Source organism: Dryobates pubescens, chromosome 27 (assembly GCF_014839835.1).
Source record: "Dryobates pubescens isolate bDryPub1 chromosome 27, bDryPub1.pri, whole genome shotgun sequence".
NCBI classification, from domain to species: domain Eukaryota; kingdom Metazoa; phylum Chordata; class Aves; order Piciformes; family Picidae; genus Dryobates; species Dryobates pubescens.
In genome coordinates this window covers 13,331,809-13,349,445 of record NC_071638.1, presented here as the reverse complement: position 1 = coordinate 13,349,445, position 17,637 = coordinate 13,331,809, and the positions used below count along the sequence as shown (strand labels likewise).

The 17,637-nt window shown below is 40.2% G+C and overlaps 1 non-coding gene across 1 annotated transcript; it reads left to right on the top strand.

Moving 5' to 3' along the window:
- Window positions 1-2,527: 2,527 nt before the first annotated feature.
- Window positions 2,528-2,658, top strand: LOC128898610 (small Cajal body-specific RNA 23). The gene has a single exon (XR_008462919.1). It is a non-coding gene; the product is annotated as a small Cajal body-specific RNA 23 (non-coding RNA).
- The last annotated feature ends 14,979 nt before the right edge of the window (window positions 2,659-17,637 follow it).

Genomic DNA, 17,637 nt, shown 5'->3' with positions numbered 1-17,637 from the left:
GTTCTTAAAATACTCTGTTTCCTTCTGCCAACTTCTCCATCAATGTCTACGCTTTGCCAGTTGCAAGAGTGAAGATTTCACAGTGACTTTTGCACCATGTATCATGGTTAAAACCAAGAAGCTTAGTGAACTTGGGTGTGCTCTAAACATGCCTTGGTATTTTGCAGATGAGATGCTGGAAAATGATTCACATTCATATTTGACAGACAGTTTTAATGGCTTCTCATTAACATAGCATATGTCTGGATCTACTTCTTTAGTCCTAGTGGGTTACACATTATGTGTTATTACATTGAGAAGGGTACATGTAAACATTGTGAGATTCTGTTTAGAAACTCAAGCAAAAAAGTCTAAACCTGACAATTATTAACTGTTTTCAATAAATCAGACCAAATTCCCACTTGTGAAACTTTAAGGAGAATGTTTTGAGAGCCAGGTAAAGAAATGGGGTTTTTTTTGTAACCATACCTTCAGAAGCAAAATAAACATTAGCACATGGGAGTGCCCTTGTGGCCAGAAAGGCCAATGGTATGTTAGAGTCCATTAAGAAGAATGTGGCCAGCAGATGGAGGAAAGTTCTCCCCTCCCTCTACTCTGCCCTAGTGAGACCACTTCTGGAGTACTGCCTCCATTTCTTGGCTCCCCAGTTCAAGAAGGACAGGGAAATACTTACTATAAAGAGTCCAACAGATGGCTCAGAGGATGATTAAGGAACTGGAACATCTGTTTTATGAGGAACAGATGAGAGATCTGGGGCTGTTTAGTCAGGAGAAGACTAAGATGGGGTCTTACTAATGTTTACAAATACCTAAAGGGTGGGTGACAAGAAGAAGGGGCCATTCTCTTTTCAGTGGTGCCCTGGGATAGGATGAGAAGTAATGGACACAGTGAAACACAGGAAGTTTCACCAAAACATGATGAAAAGCTGCTTTACTCTGAGTGTGATGGAGCACTGGAACAGGCTGCCAAGAGAAGTTGTGGAGTCTCCTCCAGACACTTTCAAAACCTGCCTGGATGCGTTCCTGTGTGGCCTGCCCTAAGTGGTCCTGTTTTGGCAGGGGGTTCAGACTCAATGATCTCCAGGGGCCCTTCCAACCCCTACCATGATTATGTGATTCTCTGACTCCTCAGTAGGTGCTATTTTTACAAGGTTAATAGTCTGTTCTACAGCTGCAGACCGACAAAATACATAGAATCTGGCAAACCTACAGTATCATATTAATTTCTAAATAAAGTCAACATACAACCTTATTCAGTTTTAAATTCCAAGTGTTTTACTCCTTCTGCCCACTCTACACCAGAAGAGAACCGCTTTGGTTCCAGTTTCATGCCACACAGCTGGACCTACTTATTTACACCAGGGCTCTGGCTATGTAGGTTCTTAATCCTGGGGTTATTTGAAGCTAACTAAAAACTTCCTGACATGTTGGTGAGGTATTCTGAAGATTATATTCTTCTCAATTAATTTTGTAATTCTGGGAAAGTCTCTGATATGAGAATACAAGTGAAGTAGAATTGGTTTAGGTGATTAGCTCATACCTTGCAAATTCTTTCTTCACCCCTCCCCAGACCACATGCTGGACACCTGAATTTGGACTACTTACAGTGCAATCAATGCATGTGAGAGGAGAAATGGACTATGTTTATTAACATCAGCAGCAATCCAAGATCAGATGCATCTTATTTAACATTATTTTGATCTCTTTTCCTTCTGTTGATCACATTGGTAGGGCACTTTTCTGCCTTGAATGTTCCAGAGCTGGATTTAGATTGGAAGAAATTCTTCTTCAGGAGGGTGGTGAGGCACTAGAACAGCTTGCCCAGAGAAGCTGGTGGAGGGTCCAAGCCTGGCAGTGTTTAAAGGCAGGTTGGATGGGGCCTTAAGCAAGTTGGTCTGGTAGGAGGTGTCCCTGCCCATGGCAAGGGGTTGGAACTGAATGGACTTTGAGGTCCCTTCCAACCCAACCCATTCTAGGATTCTATGGACTAGAACCAGTGTTTGACTCTTGCTGTAGTGATTGAATGCTCAGTGTGGTTCTACCCTGCAGAAATGCCTGTGCCATGGTGAGCTGAGCTGCAGATTCCTTTGGAATGGCTGGATGTAGGTGCACATGGGCATGACAGTTGTACATGTGCATTACAAAAATCAGTTAGGAGGAAGCTGCAATCAGGAAAGGTCATAAATAAGCAAAGCTTTCTTCAGCAGCTCTGTGAAGGAACGCAGCTCTGGCTATCTCAAGATTTTATTTTGTTCATATTTGGTATGTTTGGTGGAGATGGAAATTAAAAGACAGTTGCGTACAGGGATGGGGTTGGGGTTTCTGAGTTTACCAACAGCATATTTGAGCTTAAACTGGGCTGATTTGGGCAAAGCAAGCTGGTGAGAAACTGGTAATCTCTGCAAGTTACCATACAGTGATCTGATAAATACCACAGCACATTGTTTGTTAATGCACCACAGCTTTGTGAACCCATAAGTAAATGAGGCTGGCTAGAGGGGATGGGGTTCTTTAAGCTGACCACCACAGTGCTCACAAGAACACTTCTCCTGCCCTGTGGCAGTGATGGGTGCTGGCAAAGTGTGAGCTAGAGCATGAGTATTGCTTTGGGAGTGTCACATTACAGACCACATGAGACACTACAGTTCTCAATACAACATCTGCCACCAGTTGCTTATATGCTCCTAGGTAGCAACACCATATCTGGTTTGAGTCCAACCACTGAAATCAGCTATGGAATTTATGCTGATCAAGGCTGGGTGTCAGGAGGATGGGACCAGGCTTTGGTCAGTGGTGCCCAGTGAAAGGACAAGGGGTCATGGGCACAAACTTGAACATAGGCCACACCTTGAGTCCTGTGTCCAGTTCTGGGCCCCTCAGTTTAGGAAAGATGCTGAGTTGCTGGAAGGTGTCCAGAGAAGAACAACAAAGCTGGGGAGGGGTTTGGAGCACAGCCCCGTGAGGAGAGGCTGAGGGAGCTGGGGTTGCTTAGCCTGGAGAAGAGAAGGCTCAGGGGAGACCTCATTGCTGTCTACAACTACCTGAAGGGAGGTTGTAGCTAGAAGGGGTTGGTCTGTTCTCCTAGGCAACCAGCACCAGAACAAGAGGACACAGTCTCAAGCTGTGCCAGGGGAGGTTTAGGCTGGATGTTAGGAAGAAGTTCTTCCCAGAAAGAGAGATTGGCCTTTGGAATGTGCTGCCCAGGGAGGTGGTGCAGTCACCATCATTTAAGAAGAGACTGCATGAGGCACTTGGTGCCATGGTTTAGTTGATTAGATGGTGTTGGGTGATAGGTTGGAGTTGATGATCTGAAAGGTCTTTTCCAACCTGATTTGTTCTGTTCTGTTAATAAAACAGATGTGGAAACATATTATGACCTAAGGGACATACAGACCAAGAATTCCCGTATTCTGACCAGCAAAACTCCGGAAATAGCCTCATCTCAGCTGCTGGGCTGAATCTTCCTTGGCATCTATTGCTGAGCATTAAAATACCTTTACATATTTGATGGACAATAACACAGAATTTTACTACTGTAGATATTATTTATTTCTTTTTTTTAAATCCTTTCTAGTGTTTTTTTGCTATTTCATTGTTCTAATCTTAACACTAGGGGAAGAGGGAGACTTTAATCAATACTCACATTATATTTATTATTTGTATTGCTTGTGCACCTGGGGTCCCAATTAGTATGGATTTTTCCAAGTACTAGTTAAGGAGAAAACATTACCTAAAACACTTCTCATCTTGGGTAAACCCATTGATTTATTTCTTAGGTCATGCCTCTTACAAAGCATTCATAATCTGTCACAACTACTTCATAATTTATTCTTTTTTTGCAAACACATGATGTATTAGAGTTAAGGAAAATTAAAGCATTGAGCCCTGACCTTGTAGGAAAGTGGGAGGTTTGGGGCTTTGGGTTTGTGGGGATTTTTAGGAAAAGACTGATCTCTTTCTATGTTCATCTTGCACAGTTTTCAAAGCATTGGACATCAAATGCCTTTTGAGACAAGATATTATGATTGATAGACTGCCTCAGCATCTGCAGGTCTTGTATATTTGTATTCTTACAATATTTTGCTATGTGATGACTATGAAACAAGTGCTTCTTTTATCTTCTTTTTATTGGAGGAATGTATAAGCCTTTCTATCAGAGAAGTCTAACAGATGCAAAGTTTGTTTATTCTAAGAATTTCCTTAATGATCTGCTTCTATTGTGTTTCTTAAAGACTCTTATTTGTAAATAAATGTACAGTCTAGGTGTCTGACTGTATAATTCACAAATTGCATTCTCTAAATACAGGAAATACTGTGCAAAATGGATCAGCAAGTGCAATTTACCACTGCAAGACAACTAAACAGGCTGATTTTCCCTTTAACACTTAAGAAATATGTATGCAATTGGTCCTTTATGGCTTGCAGCAATACTTTCTATTTTGCAGGGGAGGGAGCTGTTCCCTACATGTTTTAGGATGTGGATATGTAAAATCATTCAGTGTGGTAAAGAGAAATATGCAGCAAGTGCAACTGTGCTGGATAGGGTAGGGCTGCCTGTGAAACATATCTTGTTTTGTGCTGTCTCCAAGATGAAAACAAACAAAAAAGAGATACTAAGAACAGAGGAAATGCTCTTTCCCACAGACTTTCAGTTTGACAGCATGTGCCATCTACTTGCTTTGCCCCTACATCCTAGGAAAGAACCTTCTGATCTGTTTATAGGTAAATGTGTCTGCACATACTTGATGGTGATAATGCCATAGTATTTTTCTGCTAATATAAGTGAAATAGAACATTATTGCAATATCATTCCTCAACTAAATTCTGGCTATTATCAACATCTGTCAAAAAGTTTCCATCTCAGCTTTGTACCCTCAGCAGATCTGTCCCCAAAGGGAGGCTGCACTAAGGGCTTGTAGACTAGATGTAGCCAGGCTGGAAAGTGTCCAGAGAAGGGCCGCAAGAATAATCAGAGGACTGGAAGACCTGCCATATGAGGAAAGACTGACAGAACTAGGTTCATTCAGCCTTGAGAAGAGAAGGCTTAGGGTAGACCTTATTACCATCTACCAATACATAAAGGGTGGCTTCCAGGAGGATGGATACTCACTTTTTACAGGGAGTTGAAAAGACAAAGGGCAACGGGTACAAGTTACTCCTGTGGAGAGTTCTATTGGATTTTTATCCTTCACCATGAGAACAGTTAGACACTGCAATAATCTCCCCGAAGCAGCATGGATTCCCCAACATTGTACAGTTTTCAGATGCAGCTTGACAAGGTACTGAGCCATCTCATTTAAACTATACTATTGCCTAAAAAAGTTGGACCAGATGATCCTTGAGGTTTGTGGTGGGTTGAACTTCCAACCTGGCACTCTGTGATTCTGTGAGACTATGAGTTAGAAAGTCACAAAGTGCAAAGGAGAGGCTGTTTGTATATCGGTCTTTATATGTAGTATCAGTAGAACAGAACTCTGAGCAAATTACAGGTGTTTCTTTCAGAGCAGGCAGCACATGCCTTCTGTGCAATTCCAAACATGGGCAAGACTGGTTGTGCTCTGTGTGTACATCAGTTCATCCATCTGTGTGGTACCTTGGAGTGCAAAATCTGAGTCAATAAAATGGTTTCCTGGCTTATTCATATGTACCCCTAAACTAGTATTTTAAATAGGAGAAATAAGAATTTTTTTTAAATCAACATTTGGAAATAATGATAGTGACAGCTGGAATTATTTCTGCCTCCTTTCATTTTGTTTCCAATTCAAATTTCCGTGCAGGCCCTATTTAAGCTGCATAACAGTAACACTGCAAATTGATGCGATTTCAACACAGCCTGAACTACACAGATGAAACATACTACATTAACCAGCAACATCAGTCAATCACTGGCACTGTAAACAGAAAATCACAATAGCATAGATTGTATCAGCCAAACACTTTCTGAAAAGCACTGAATGCCCTCTGGATTGGAGGCAAGGGAATGGAAAATAACTTGTTAGGATCTACAGCACCCTCCAATCCTTTCGTTCCCTATATGTATTCATTAGTATAACATGTTTGTAGGAGACTGATTATGCCCTCACACCTGCCTCTTCACACAAAAGCTCAAACGAAAAAATCAAATGTGGCTCAAGTTCATAGCATCACTGCAGTTTCAAACTAGGGAGAAATGGTTGAAACTGGTGGGACTGAAAAGTAATTTCCTTTGTTCTCATTTTTGCTCTCTAATGTGAATGCAATTTAAAAATTCTCAAGTAAAAATAAAACCAAACACCCAAGAAAAGTATCTCTTTTTGACTCTCTTTAGTTTTTAAAGGGAAAATGTGCAAATGTGAGTGCCCGAAGCCCACCAGTTTATCACAGCTAACCAACTTGGGCACAAATTGGAGGAAAATAAACTAAGAACAAATTCACTTTCATACCAGCTGATGGTTGTTATGGAACATAGAAAAAGAACAATTATTACAATGATCATTCTCAATTTGAATGACACCCTCCTCTTCTCTATCCTTTTTATCTCTTGGACAACTGTACTTAAGGACATTAACAGGTCCCAGGTGGCCAAGAAGGCCAATGGCACCCTGGCTTGCATCAAGAATAGTGTGGCCAGCAGGAGCAGGGAAGTCATTGTGCCCCTGTACTCAGCTCTAGTCAGGCCACACCTTGAGTACCGTGTCCAGTTCTGGGCCCCTCAATTTAAGGAGGACATTGAGACTCTTGAATGTGTCCAGAGAAGGGCAATGAGAGGCCTCGAGTACAAGTCCTACGAGGAGAGGCTGAGGGAGCTGGGGTTTTTTAGCCTGGAGAAGAGAAGGCTCAGGGGAAACCTCATTGCTGTCTACAACTACCTGAAGGGTGGTTGTAGCAAGGAGGGGGTTGGTCTCTTCTCCCAGGCAATCAGTACCAGAATGAGATGACACAGTCTCAAGCTGCACCAGGGGAGGTTTAGGCTCAGGGTGAGAAGAAAGTTCTTCACAGAGAGAGTTGTTAGCCATTGGAATGTGCTGCCCAGGGCGGTGGTGGAGTCACCATCCCTGGAGGTGTTCAAGAGGGGATTGGACGTGGCACTTGGTGCCATGGTTTAGTAGTCATGAGGTCTTGGGTGACACGTTGGACTTGATGATCTTTGAGGTCTCTTCCAACCTTGTTGATTCTATGATTCGATTCTGTGATTCTATGAAACAGAATTTTTATTTCTGTGCAAATTCTCCTTGTGAAAAAAAAAAAAAAGAAAAAAAAAAGAAAAAAAAAAAAAGCAAGCTACAACCACCAGTATAAATTGCCTGTAAAATCCTTTTTAATGCTCAATTTGTATCTATATTGAATACATTGAAGTTGAAGAAATTGTGCTCATTATTACACAAAGTGGTTCTTCAGGTTAGAGAAATAGCCATCCCTTGCTTTCAACTTTGGAACCTAATGTTCAGCACCTATTACTGCTTATTACCTATACAGAAATTATTTCTATACAGCCTTACATTTTAAGGCCTCTACTGAATAAAATAAATAGATAGTGATATTCTTATAAGACAAATTCATGACCAATATTTGCATTTTTAAATTGACATTTATGTGCTGGTTTGGTACAGTATTTTTCTGCAAGTATAGCTGTAATTCACTCAGCCTTTTAACAAACACACTGTAACAAATTCTGCTGTATTTCACTTTGGTTATGTATTTCTTACTGGCTGAGAAAGATGAGTTCCAGAAGCTCCAAAACCATCCAATACATATGTCTGCAACTTTTTCATTTGATCTTGGTAGGAAGCTCCTGTCAGACAAAGCAATAACAGCAATGTAATAAATACTCATATGTATACATCAGTTTTGGAGTCCTGCAAGACAGACAGATAACTAAACATGATTGCAAACCCCCATCCTTTTGGATTACTTTGAACGGCTTGACTCTGATTTCAGTCATGGTTATTTGCCTGCATAAAAACAGGGACAAATCAACTGGAGGCAAAGAAAAATAATAGCAACAACAAACAAGTATCAGATCAAGTGTCTGAACAGTGAAATGCTTTTCTTGTTTTCATGTGTTTTTCTGGCTCTGGAAAAACCCTGATTAGAGTGAAGAGGTACTGCCCTGAGTTCAAGCCAGACATAAATACCTGAATCTTTGAATGAAGCCTGGAGGTTGTCAGGAGAACACCAGGAAACTTCATTAGTTTCTGGACTGCCAAGATTGAATCTCCCCAGTTTGGACTGCAGATGGCAATGTATCTCATACACTTCAACCCAAATAATTTTCTTTTTCCATCCACAGTCAAGATTTCTATTGTCAGTAGTGCCAAGAAGTGCTTCACAGAACCACACAGAATGGTAGGTGTTTGAAGCAACCTCCAGAGATCATGTAGTCCAAGCCCACCTGCTAAAGCAGATTGCCTGGATCAGAATGCACAGGAACACTGGACACCACTGAAAAGACTCCAGCCCCATTCTCTTGACACCCATCCTTTAGATATTTATATGCATTGATAAGATCCTCTTTCAGCTTCCTCCTCTAGTTGATGGATAGGCAACAGGCTGCTCAACCACTGCTCAGTCACCAGCAGGCTTCCTGGGATTTCTTCTCAGGGAGTAGGTAACGGAACATGAAGAAATGCCTTGGGGATCAGATGTAGGGGGGGTGTTCACTTGCTTCCCAGGAAAGTCCTAGCCCTAGTGTGTGAGATAGGCAGGAGACAGGTGTCTGAATGACTCTCAGGAGGAAACTGAACTTCCATTTCCCAATGGAAGATACCGGTCACTAACCTGCTGTGCAGAAGATGAGTGTCTAATCCCTTATGTTTTTCCCCCCTGTACTCCTGTATTCCTGACTACATAAACAAAGGGAAAACTGCACTGGTCTGGAAACTGTGGTCTTCCTGACCGAGCACCTTAACCATTAGAATGTATCAGAAAAATTGGTTGATGCTACTACTACTACAGTGTCATCAGCTTCAGTCAGTTTACATCAGGCACTCAACCCTTTACTACCTGTCAGCTTCAGAGCTACTGAAGTCTCTGGTCCCATCAGCAATTATCTATCTTTGCTGCTTCGTTTCCTCTACTTATCCATTATGCCCTCCCTAGTGTTCATGCTGCATGCTTCTCACTAATCTCTCCAATACTTGTTGTTGCATACCCCGTTAGTTACAGCTACGAATTGCTAAGTTGCAGCATATTTGAATAGTTTGCTTGAGTTCTCATTGTTAAATACTTAAGTTGCAGCTCATCGGTTTAATTTTTATGGTACTACTGCAGGATTGCTGAGTTTTCAATGGTAATAACAGCAGCATTCTTAGAGGATATTCAGAGATGGCTGTTGCAAATGGTACTCAAACTTCATCAGTCTTGCAGTGAGATGAGTGCATTATTTTCAGAACTGCCCAAGTATGCCATGAACCATCATTTTTCTTTTTAAGGTACATCTCAGCAGGAAAAGCTAAAAAATCTCACTTTTCTTTCTGAATAAGCTGCTCTGGGATTTAAAAACATCTTGTGAATTAATTGCTGTGATCTCAGGGAAAGAGAAGAATGTGTTTCCCCCATCCCACATTTTAACAGAAATTTTATGGCAGACTTACCTTACTTTTTTTTTTTCCTTTTAATTTTTTTCCCCCAATCATGCAAAATTATGTCCAGTAAAAAAATTCAACAGTGTGATCATAAAGTAGGAACATCTTCCATTAGCCCTTGAACATCCATGACTGCTTGCAAAGAGAGATGTCATCTCTTTTCAACTTATTGTAGTGTCAGAAAAAAAACACATGTAGGGTGGAAAGACTTTTCCACAAGTGTATTTTATTCTCTCAGGTCCTCAATCTTTAAGCAATCCTCATTGCTGGAGAATGAGGGGTTTTTTAAATCTTTCTCCAGACCCCAGATCTAAAGTGGACAGTATACCATTAATCCACCATGGCAGTTTATGACATGACTGCTTTGTCTAGTCTTCCCTTACAATATCTAGATATTACTATGTCACAGTAACAGGAAAGTAAACAAGCAAACAAACAAAAACCCAACACCTCCTACGCTTGTGATTATATGCAGCAAGCAAAACCAGCAAGAAAAACAAGGAACTTGGTGTCTCAGTTATACCAGCACCCAGGAGTGACACAAAATGTCATAGTTAGCAGAAAATTATAGGTGTATTTCTACAGGGGCAACACAGCATTCTTAAGTGTGTGTGTGTATTTGTGTGTGGTCAGCAGTGTCCTTAAGAAATAAAGTACTGGGGCACATGTTAATGAAATGACATTACCATTCCTGGAAGTCCTCTCACACTGGGCTGGATTGTCCAACTTGACAATGACTCTCTAGGATAACAACTCATTGCAGACCCTGCACAGTTGGTACCACGATGCAGCATCAAATATATTTTCAGAAATTTGTTGTCAAGTACATGAGTGAAAGCACATGAGTTCAGGAAAGTATGGATTCAAATGTAATCCGTAATAACATCAGCCAAAACACTTTATGTGAAGGTATCATATATTTGTCCTCTGGCCTTTTTTGTGAATACACAATCAGCAGAATAGTTAGCACTCTCATAGTAGTAGACCCCAATCATTTTCTCAATTGTTGTCTGACTACCAAGCTGCTAGTCCATGTCAGTCTGATATAAAAGGCATTCTAGAACATGTAGATGGAATTATACATAAAAAGCAGTACTCAGACACAGTAATGTATTGTGTTGATAGGGCAATCACTCTTCTAACAGGCTCATCTGTAAAATGATAGCAGGGCTCCCGTTATTGTATACAGCATATTGTTTCATGGAAGTGATGTAGGAGATGTTAACATGAGATTTGTACTTTTCAGTGCAGCCAAGGTCCTGCTGCTTCTCCTTCGTGCTGACAGCCAAGACCACTCCTCTCTCTTTCACTCTGTGAATATTGATCACACAGACTCAATAAAAAGATCTTTAGCAGCATATATGGCTGAGATGCAGAGGCATTTTTCTCAGAGAGGGCAAAATCTTATATTTGATGACTCACGCCGTTTCAGTGTGTATTTGCTGTACATAGCAGATACGAGGTTAGAGGAGCTGCCAGTCCTTTAGGGGAAGGTACTAATCAAGCCTTCAGTTTCAGTAAGGTACACAGAACAGCACACGTTACCAGTGCTGCAGTGCTCATTGGCATTATCTCTTGTGATTTCAGCATCTCCTTCTCCCTTATCTTTGGTGACTGATAGTTTTGCTATTGTTACCAGCAGACACAGTCCATCAGGGGCAGGATACTCAAGTGTAATGGTTTGAGCCACAGCATATATATCCTCCACAATTCTGAGCAATGCTGGCTGCACGACAGAAAGTGGGTGTTGCTGGAATGTGTAGCACTCACGAGATGTTTGTGGAGTGGGGGCTGGGCTCTCTCTCTTTCTGGTTTCATTTTTCATGTGGTGTAGGTTTCTTCTATCAGTTTTGGTCAGATATTTCCCCCTTTTTTTCCCCCTTTTCCCCTGACTCTTTTGGTGTACCCTGATAATCTCTGCAATAGAATCGTAGAATTGTTAGGGTTGGAAGGGACCTCAAGGATGAGGCGAGAACAGAGTATTACCATTTTGCTGATGATGCAAGATATATTTTTCAGGCCTTGTAGCTACAGGGCCTGCTCCACGGGAAACTTTGAAACAGTTAACTGAATGTGTCAGGAGTTATTCATTCCTAAAGCTGAGAAGATTCCTGTTCTTGGCAGAGGTCACACACCTCAAGAGGGTACTCAGAAATCCGCAGCATATCACCACACTGCATATGCTAACAGAGCCTTTTAAAATTTGTTTTCATTCAGTTGCATTATTCCAAGACCTCATCACAGGACTCTTGATAGGGCAGCTGATGTCATTGCAGCTGTACATTTTCTCAATGTGATGGGCTCCTGTGACACATTATGTCCACCCAGTAATTTTTTATATATATATTTTTATTTTTTTTTCATCAGCTGCTGCTTATTATTTCTAAATCTTCCACCAGGCTTTACTCTGGCTATATATAAGAACTCCTCACTGAGCTCTAAACTGGTGTGCCTCTGTGCTCATACACCACCCACTGCTGAAAGTTTCTAACATTGAATATGAAGTCAGCTGGATAGCTAAATTCTGTTGTGACAGACCTCCAGAATAAAATTCTCTCTACGTCACATCTGTTCCCATTTATCCATTCCCAGTGTTATAAAATTTAAACTGAAAATATGCCTCTGCTTTCTTGGATTTATCACTGACAAACACCACAAAATATGAAGGATGAGATACACACTTTAGTAGGTGTATGACAGAGCATGCATCTGCGTGGAACACTGTGTGTGCATATCTGCATTTACAACATACAGCATTATAAAAATGTAATCAATATTGAATTGGCCTACACAACACACACACAAATCTGTTACATGGATTTCAGGATATCAGTGTTATGCATTATTATATTCCCATAGCACTTTTATAAGCACTCTGGGAAATACTGTGTAACAGTTCTGTTGGCCCTCCTATGTGCACAATTGCATTCCATTTGCTATTCAAGAATATAGTCTCTTACAGTATACAGATGTCAGAGAATATGCAAGTATTTTATTGTAAAATGCACATACTGTGACTCATCCCCTAATTTATAAGGGTTTGATTAAAATGCTCATAGTTTATTTGGTATTATTTATTTTTGATTGCATAGCAGGAAAGCCAATGTGCAGGAGATAGTCTTGATGGATTTGCTGTGACAGATCTGGTGTTTTGTAAGATTTTCTACCCCAAAGAAATCAGTTCTCCTGTAGCACTGGCTCATGGGAAACTCAGATCACTTCCATTAGCAACGATGCATCGGTAACATTACTGGAGTCAGAGGCTGAGAACTCATTTTAGCTTAAGGTACAAAAAGTGAACATAAAGAAAGCATGAGGTTTTCTTGGATGGACTCAGAATAATTGCTGTGCATTACTTCCCAGCACAAAGATACCTGCAATATTTATATTTTTGCTTCTGTTTTGCCAGCCTTCCTTTATAGCTGCTCAGTCACTACTCTGTATTTTTTAGGGCATAAAGCTAGTCTTGCCACCAACAACACTCCAGGGCCCTCTGATGAGAAACCCCTGCCCCCACACATGGCCTTTGAGTCTCACATCTGTCTGTCTGAAGTCATTAATCTAAAGACTTCAATGAAGACAGGGTTCTCACGCTAACAAACTGGCAGCTTGGGTTGTGTTCTGTTTCCTGGAGCCAGCCAAAGCCTTCCCTGCAAGAGGTTAGAGAGAGCAGCCCTTCATTGTAAGCAATGCTGGAGTGGGTGGCTTTTCTGAGTGTTTTTCACAGAGGCCTGGTTTCAAAAAGAGAAGGAATGCTCTTCATGAACATAAAAGCACAGCCCTTTCCTACTTAAAATATTAATTAATTTTTTTAATTATTGACATAAACTCACTCCTGCTGTCCCCTACCTTTGTAATCTTGGAGGGAATGTGACAGAAGCTTTAACTCACAGCAACGTACAATTCAGCCAGGCTCAGCCTGTATCATGCATGTGTGCTTCACATGAAATGTTTATGTATTTCACTCTACAGTACCTAACATTCTGCCAACACTCAAATGAAATACAATTTGGCAGGGGCAGCTTAGAGAAAAAAAAGTGCATATCAAAACAAGCAACACCAATTTCATGATTAGACTATCATTCTTTATTTACAGCCTCTAAGTAAAACTAGACATAAAAATAAATGCCATTATTTTTCCTTCAAACCATAGTTATTTAAAAGAGGATTCTAGATTATCTGGTGGATTTTGAATTGCTACTTTTTAAAAACAATTTTCATCACCTCTTCCAGTCAACAATATATTTTCCTTCTGGAAAACATATGGATTTCTCTATTGTTCAGGCTTCCAGGCAATTAAGTTCTTTGAAAGGTCAACCATACATTTCTACAGCTCTTTACAGTGACCACACTGGATCCTTGACATTTTTTCCTCGTCCATTTATGCTATGAAGCACACATATCAAAAAGCAGCTAAAACAAGGCAGGTGAGATTTTCCTGATTTATGCATACTGCTGATTGCCACAAGCCATCTTCGGATGGCTCTGTGACACCCCTAGGGAGGAAAGAGGGAGGCAGGTAACAGTCCAGGGCCCTATTTCTGTGAGCATTCCTGAACCCAAGAGCTGTCTTTAGAATCTCTGCACTCAAAAGTAGCTAACAGGTAATTTAGCTTAACTCCTGTATCTTTGCTGGCCTGGTTATCAAAAAAGAGCCACAGCCAAAAATTTGCCCCACTGTACAAGTCAGTCACCCACCGTTCAAGTCAAGACATTGCTGGTATGGGAAATGACTACAGTCTCAACATCAACATATTCTCAGCCTTGTAAAAAGCATCCTGGAATTTAATAATAGGCACAGAGACTATGCTCCTCCTGATGATATTTCATTTTGCAGAGACATTCACCAGTGATTTTAAGGGAAGAATACACTAGCTCATGCAGAAAGCTGAGGCTTCCACCTAAAGAGATGAGTGCTGATGCTATTTAGGTACAAAAAGCACAGCCTTAATATAACATGACCACAATCAGCTTTTACCAACGCCCTCGGAAGCCCTGTGTGGTCCAGGACATCTGTGATTCATAAAACCAGTGACAGAATTGCTGGCATCCGTGAATGACTCTTCTCCTCAATGACCTGTTGACATTACCAGTGACTATATTCTATGTCCTCATTAAGAGTTGCTGGCAAATTGGAACAATGCTATAGAAGGCAAGTTTCAATCTTTAAAACAAATATGGAAAATTATGCTAATATGGAAAAATCAAGCCACATTTAAAAAAGGTAATAGATATGTCCCTCCCAAAGGCATCACATAAAATTGCACAAAATACAATCCTCCAGCTGCTGAGATGACGTTAGCAGACCTCACTATTCACTGTTCTCCTTCAGAAACTTCAGTTTATCATGGGATATGGTAGTGGAAGAGAGTTTTAAAAAAATGACTAAAAGAGAAGGCAAAGGCAAAACAAATGAAAAAATAGAAAAGAGGATCCCAAACTAAAACAAAATATAAGATTAGACAAATGAGGGTATGATCCAAATTCATTGCAGTGAACTGAAATACACTTAGCAAGTTTGGATCTGTGCTTAACTGAAAACAAAGATGACTTGAAAGGGAGACTATGTATAACATGCAGTTTTACATAATTCTTCTTCCCAAGGTGGTGCATTTACTTATAAAGAAGAAAGTACACAAAATGACAGTATGTTAGTATTCAGGGAAAAGACAAATCACAGAAGACAACTTGTACGAGCAACAGCAAAGCATAAAATCTTGTGCTTAATCTGAGTGTATGAGTACTTCCCTGAAAGCTGCATGATGATTCCAGCAATGAAAAGTATATGTATTCTTACAGTTTCATTAGACCATGGTCAAAGGGCTCAGTGGCTTCCAGGATACAGCCAAGGAAAAGCTAATGATACCAAAGGGGATTGTTAGAAGATACAAAACAAATGCAAACATAGTCCAAAAAGTAGGACTACTTTGGTAGGAGAGAGGTGGGGAAAACTCATGATTTCCAGACATGAATATTTATCACTTGTTCTTACTGAAAACAGAAGGTTTGACAGAAAACAAGAAAAAAAAATATGCTATTGATAACACACAAGGAAGAAAAATATTTGTAACCAGCCAGTTAGTGCAACTTAAAGGCATCCCTGAGTACACACTGAAAATAAAGAGCCCTCAAAAATTATTTCTGAGGTCACATAGCATAGCAAGTACAGCCTCAAACATCAATAAAGCAAGTTGTTTATTAAACAAGGAGTCTAATTTCAAGCACATTTTGTCATGTGAAGGACAGAAAACAACAATTGCTGAGGGGGAAAAGAAAATAAATGAGAAAACCCAAACCCAACAATAACAAAAAAATGACCCAACACCGAAACACTCCTCTAAACATCCAAAGGATAATGGAACAATAAGCAATAAGCAGCATGGGCTCATAAGGAACATGTTGTGCCAAGGAAACGTGATTGCTTTTTTGATAGAACTGCAAAAATCCTGGATGAAAGATACACAGTATGATTTTAATAAAGGATTTAATACAGCGTCTCAGTAAATCTCCCAAAATGAATTCAAATTGCTTTGGACATAAGCACTCTCACATAAATTGAAAACAGGTTGAAAGATCACAAACAGTGGCTGATGACAAATGGCAGCAGATTGCACTTAGTTGTGGGGAGGCATGCAGTGGGTCTGCTACAAGGTATAAAGTTGTTTCTTGTTCTAATAACTTCATTAGTAAGCTGGAATGAAAGGTAGAAAGCATGTACAAGAGCTCTGCCCATGAAACTACAGATGGAGTAATGTTAAAGCGGCAGAAAAAAATAGGCTCTACTGTAGAAAATTAAAAGTAAAAAGACAGCAGCAAACTACTGCATTGAAGGGGCAGGCCACAGTTTAAAAACAAACACCTTGTACAGGCAAAGCAATGGCCTGTGCTTACCCTCGCTGTACGTACGAGGAGTGCACTTCATTGGATATAAAAGCTAACATACATACAAGCTGCATATTTAGTAGTTTAATGTGGCAGAGGAAGGAAGAAAGTCTTCTGTGCACAGAAGCATCATAAACTCATTAAGTATTTACAAATACATTTTAGAATTCCAAACTAGAGAAAAATCTTGAGATGCACACAGGAGGGAGAGAGAGAGCACAACACTGGGAGGTTAACAACAGAGACTAGGGACAAATAATCTAAAGTTGTCTGCTCCATGCTTTCAATGTATTATTTTTCATCGACAAATTGTTGAATATGAACCCTGAAAAAAAGGTTAAAAATACAGCAATAATCCCTTCTTACTGCAAGACAGTAGCATGCCCAGGGTAAGAGTATCACTTATTTAGATAATGAACACTGGGAGACGTCAAAAAAACCAACACTGGAAGCATCGAAAGCCTATTGATTTCTTTATTGTAACTGAAATGTTGTACAACACCCACAAAAAAAGAATGAATGTATTTGGAAACCTTTGAATCCCATGATTTATTTTTTTTCATGTAGGAACACGTTTATTGGTTTTCCTTTTATAGATTTTGGCTGCAAAAACATCTGTGAATTTCAGTTCTCTCATCTAACAGAGAAAAATTATATTTTTTTTCTTTAATGTGTTATAAATATAAATGTCTGTTTGTTGTTAGTGAGACTACTTCTAGACTAATGCATAAATTGGTAGAAAGTCTGTCAAAACTTGCACAATTTCTTTACAAGAGAAGCACACTCTGAGTGGTGAAAGTCTCATTGAATTGGAGAATACAACAGAGTATGACACAATAGGAGCTTTACCCTAAAGGAAGATCCTTCACAAGAAGTACCAAAATTATGTGAAAGGCAGAGTAAATAAGTAGACATGGGAAGAGCTATGGGTAACATCTGGACTTCTGTAAAGCCTTTGACATGGTTCCCCGACACACCCTTCTTTCTAAATTGGAGAGATAGGATTTGATGGATGGACTGTTAGATGGGTAAGAAATTGGTTGGATGGTCACATCCAGGGGGTAGTGCTCAGCAGCTCAATGTCCAGATGGAGATCAGTGGCAAGTGGTGTCCATCAGGGCAACAGTGCTCTTCCATAACTTCATCTATGACATAGTGTAACTGAATACACCCTGAGCAAGTTTGCATATGAC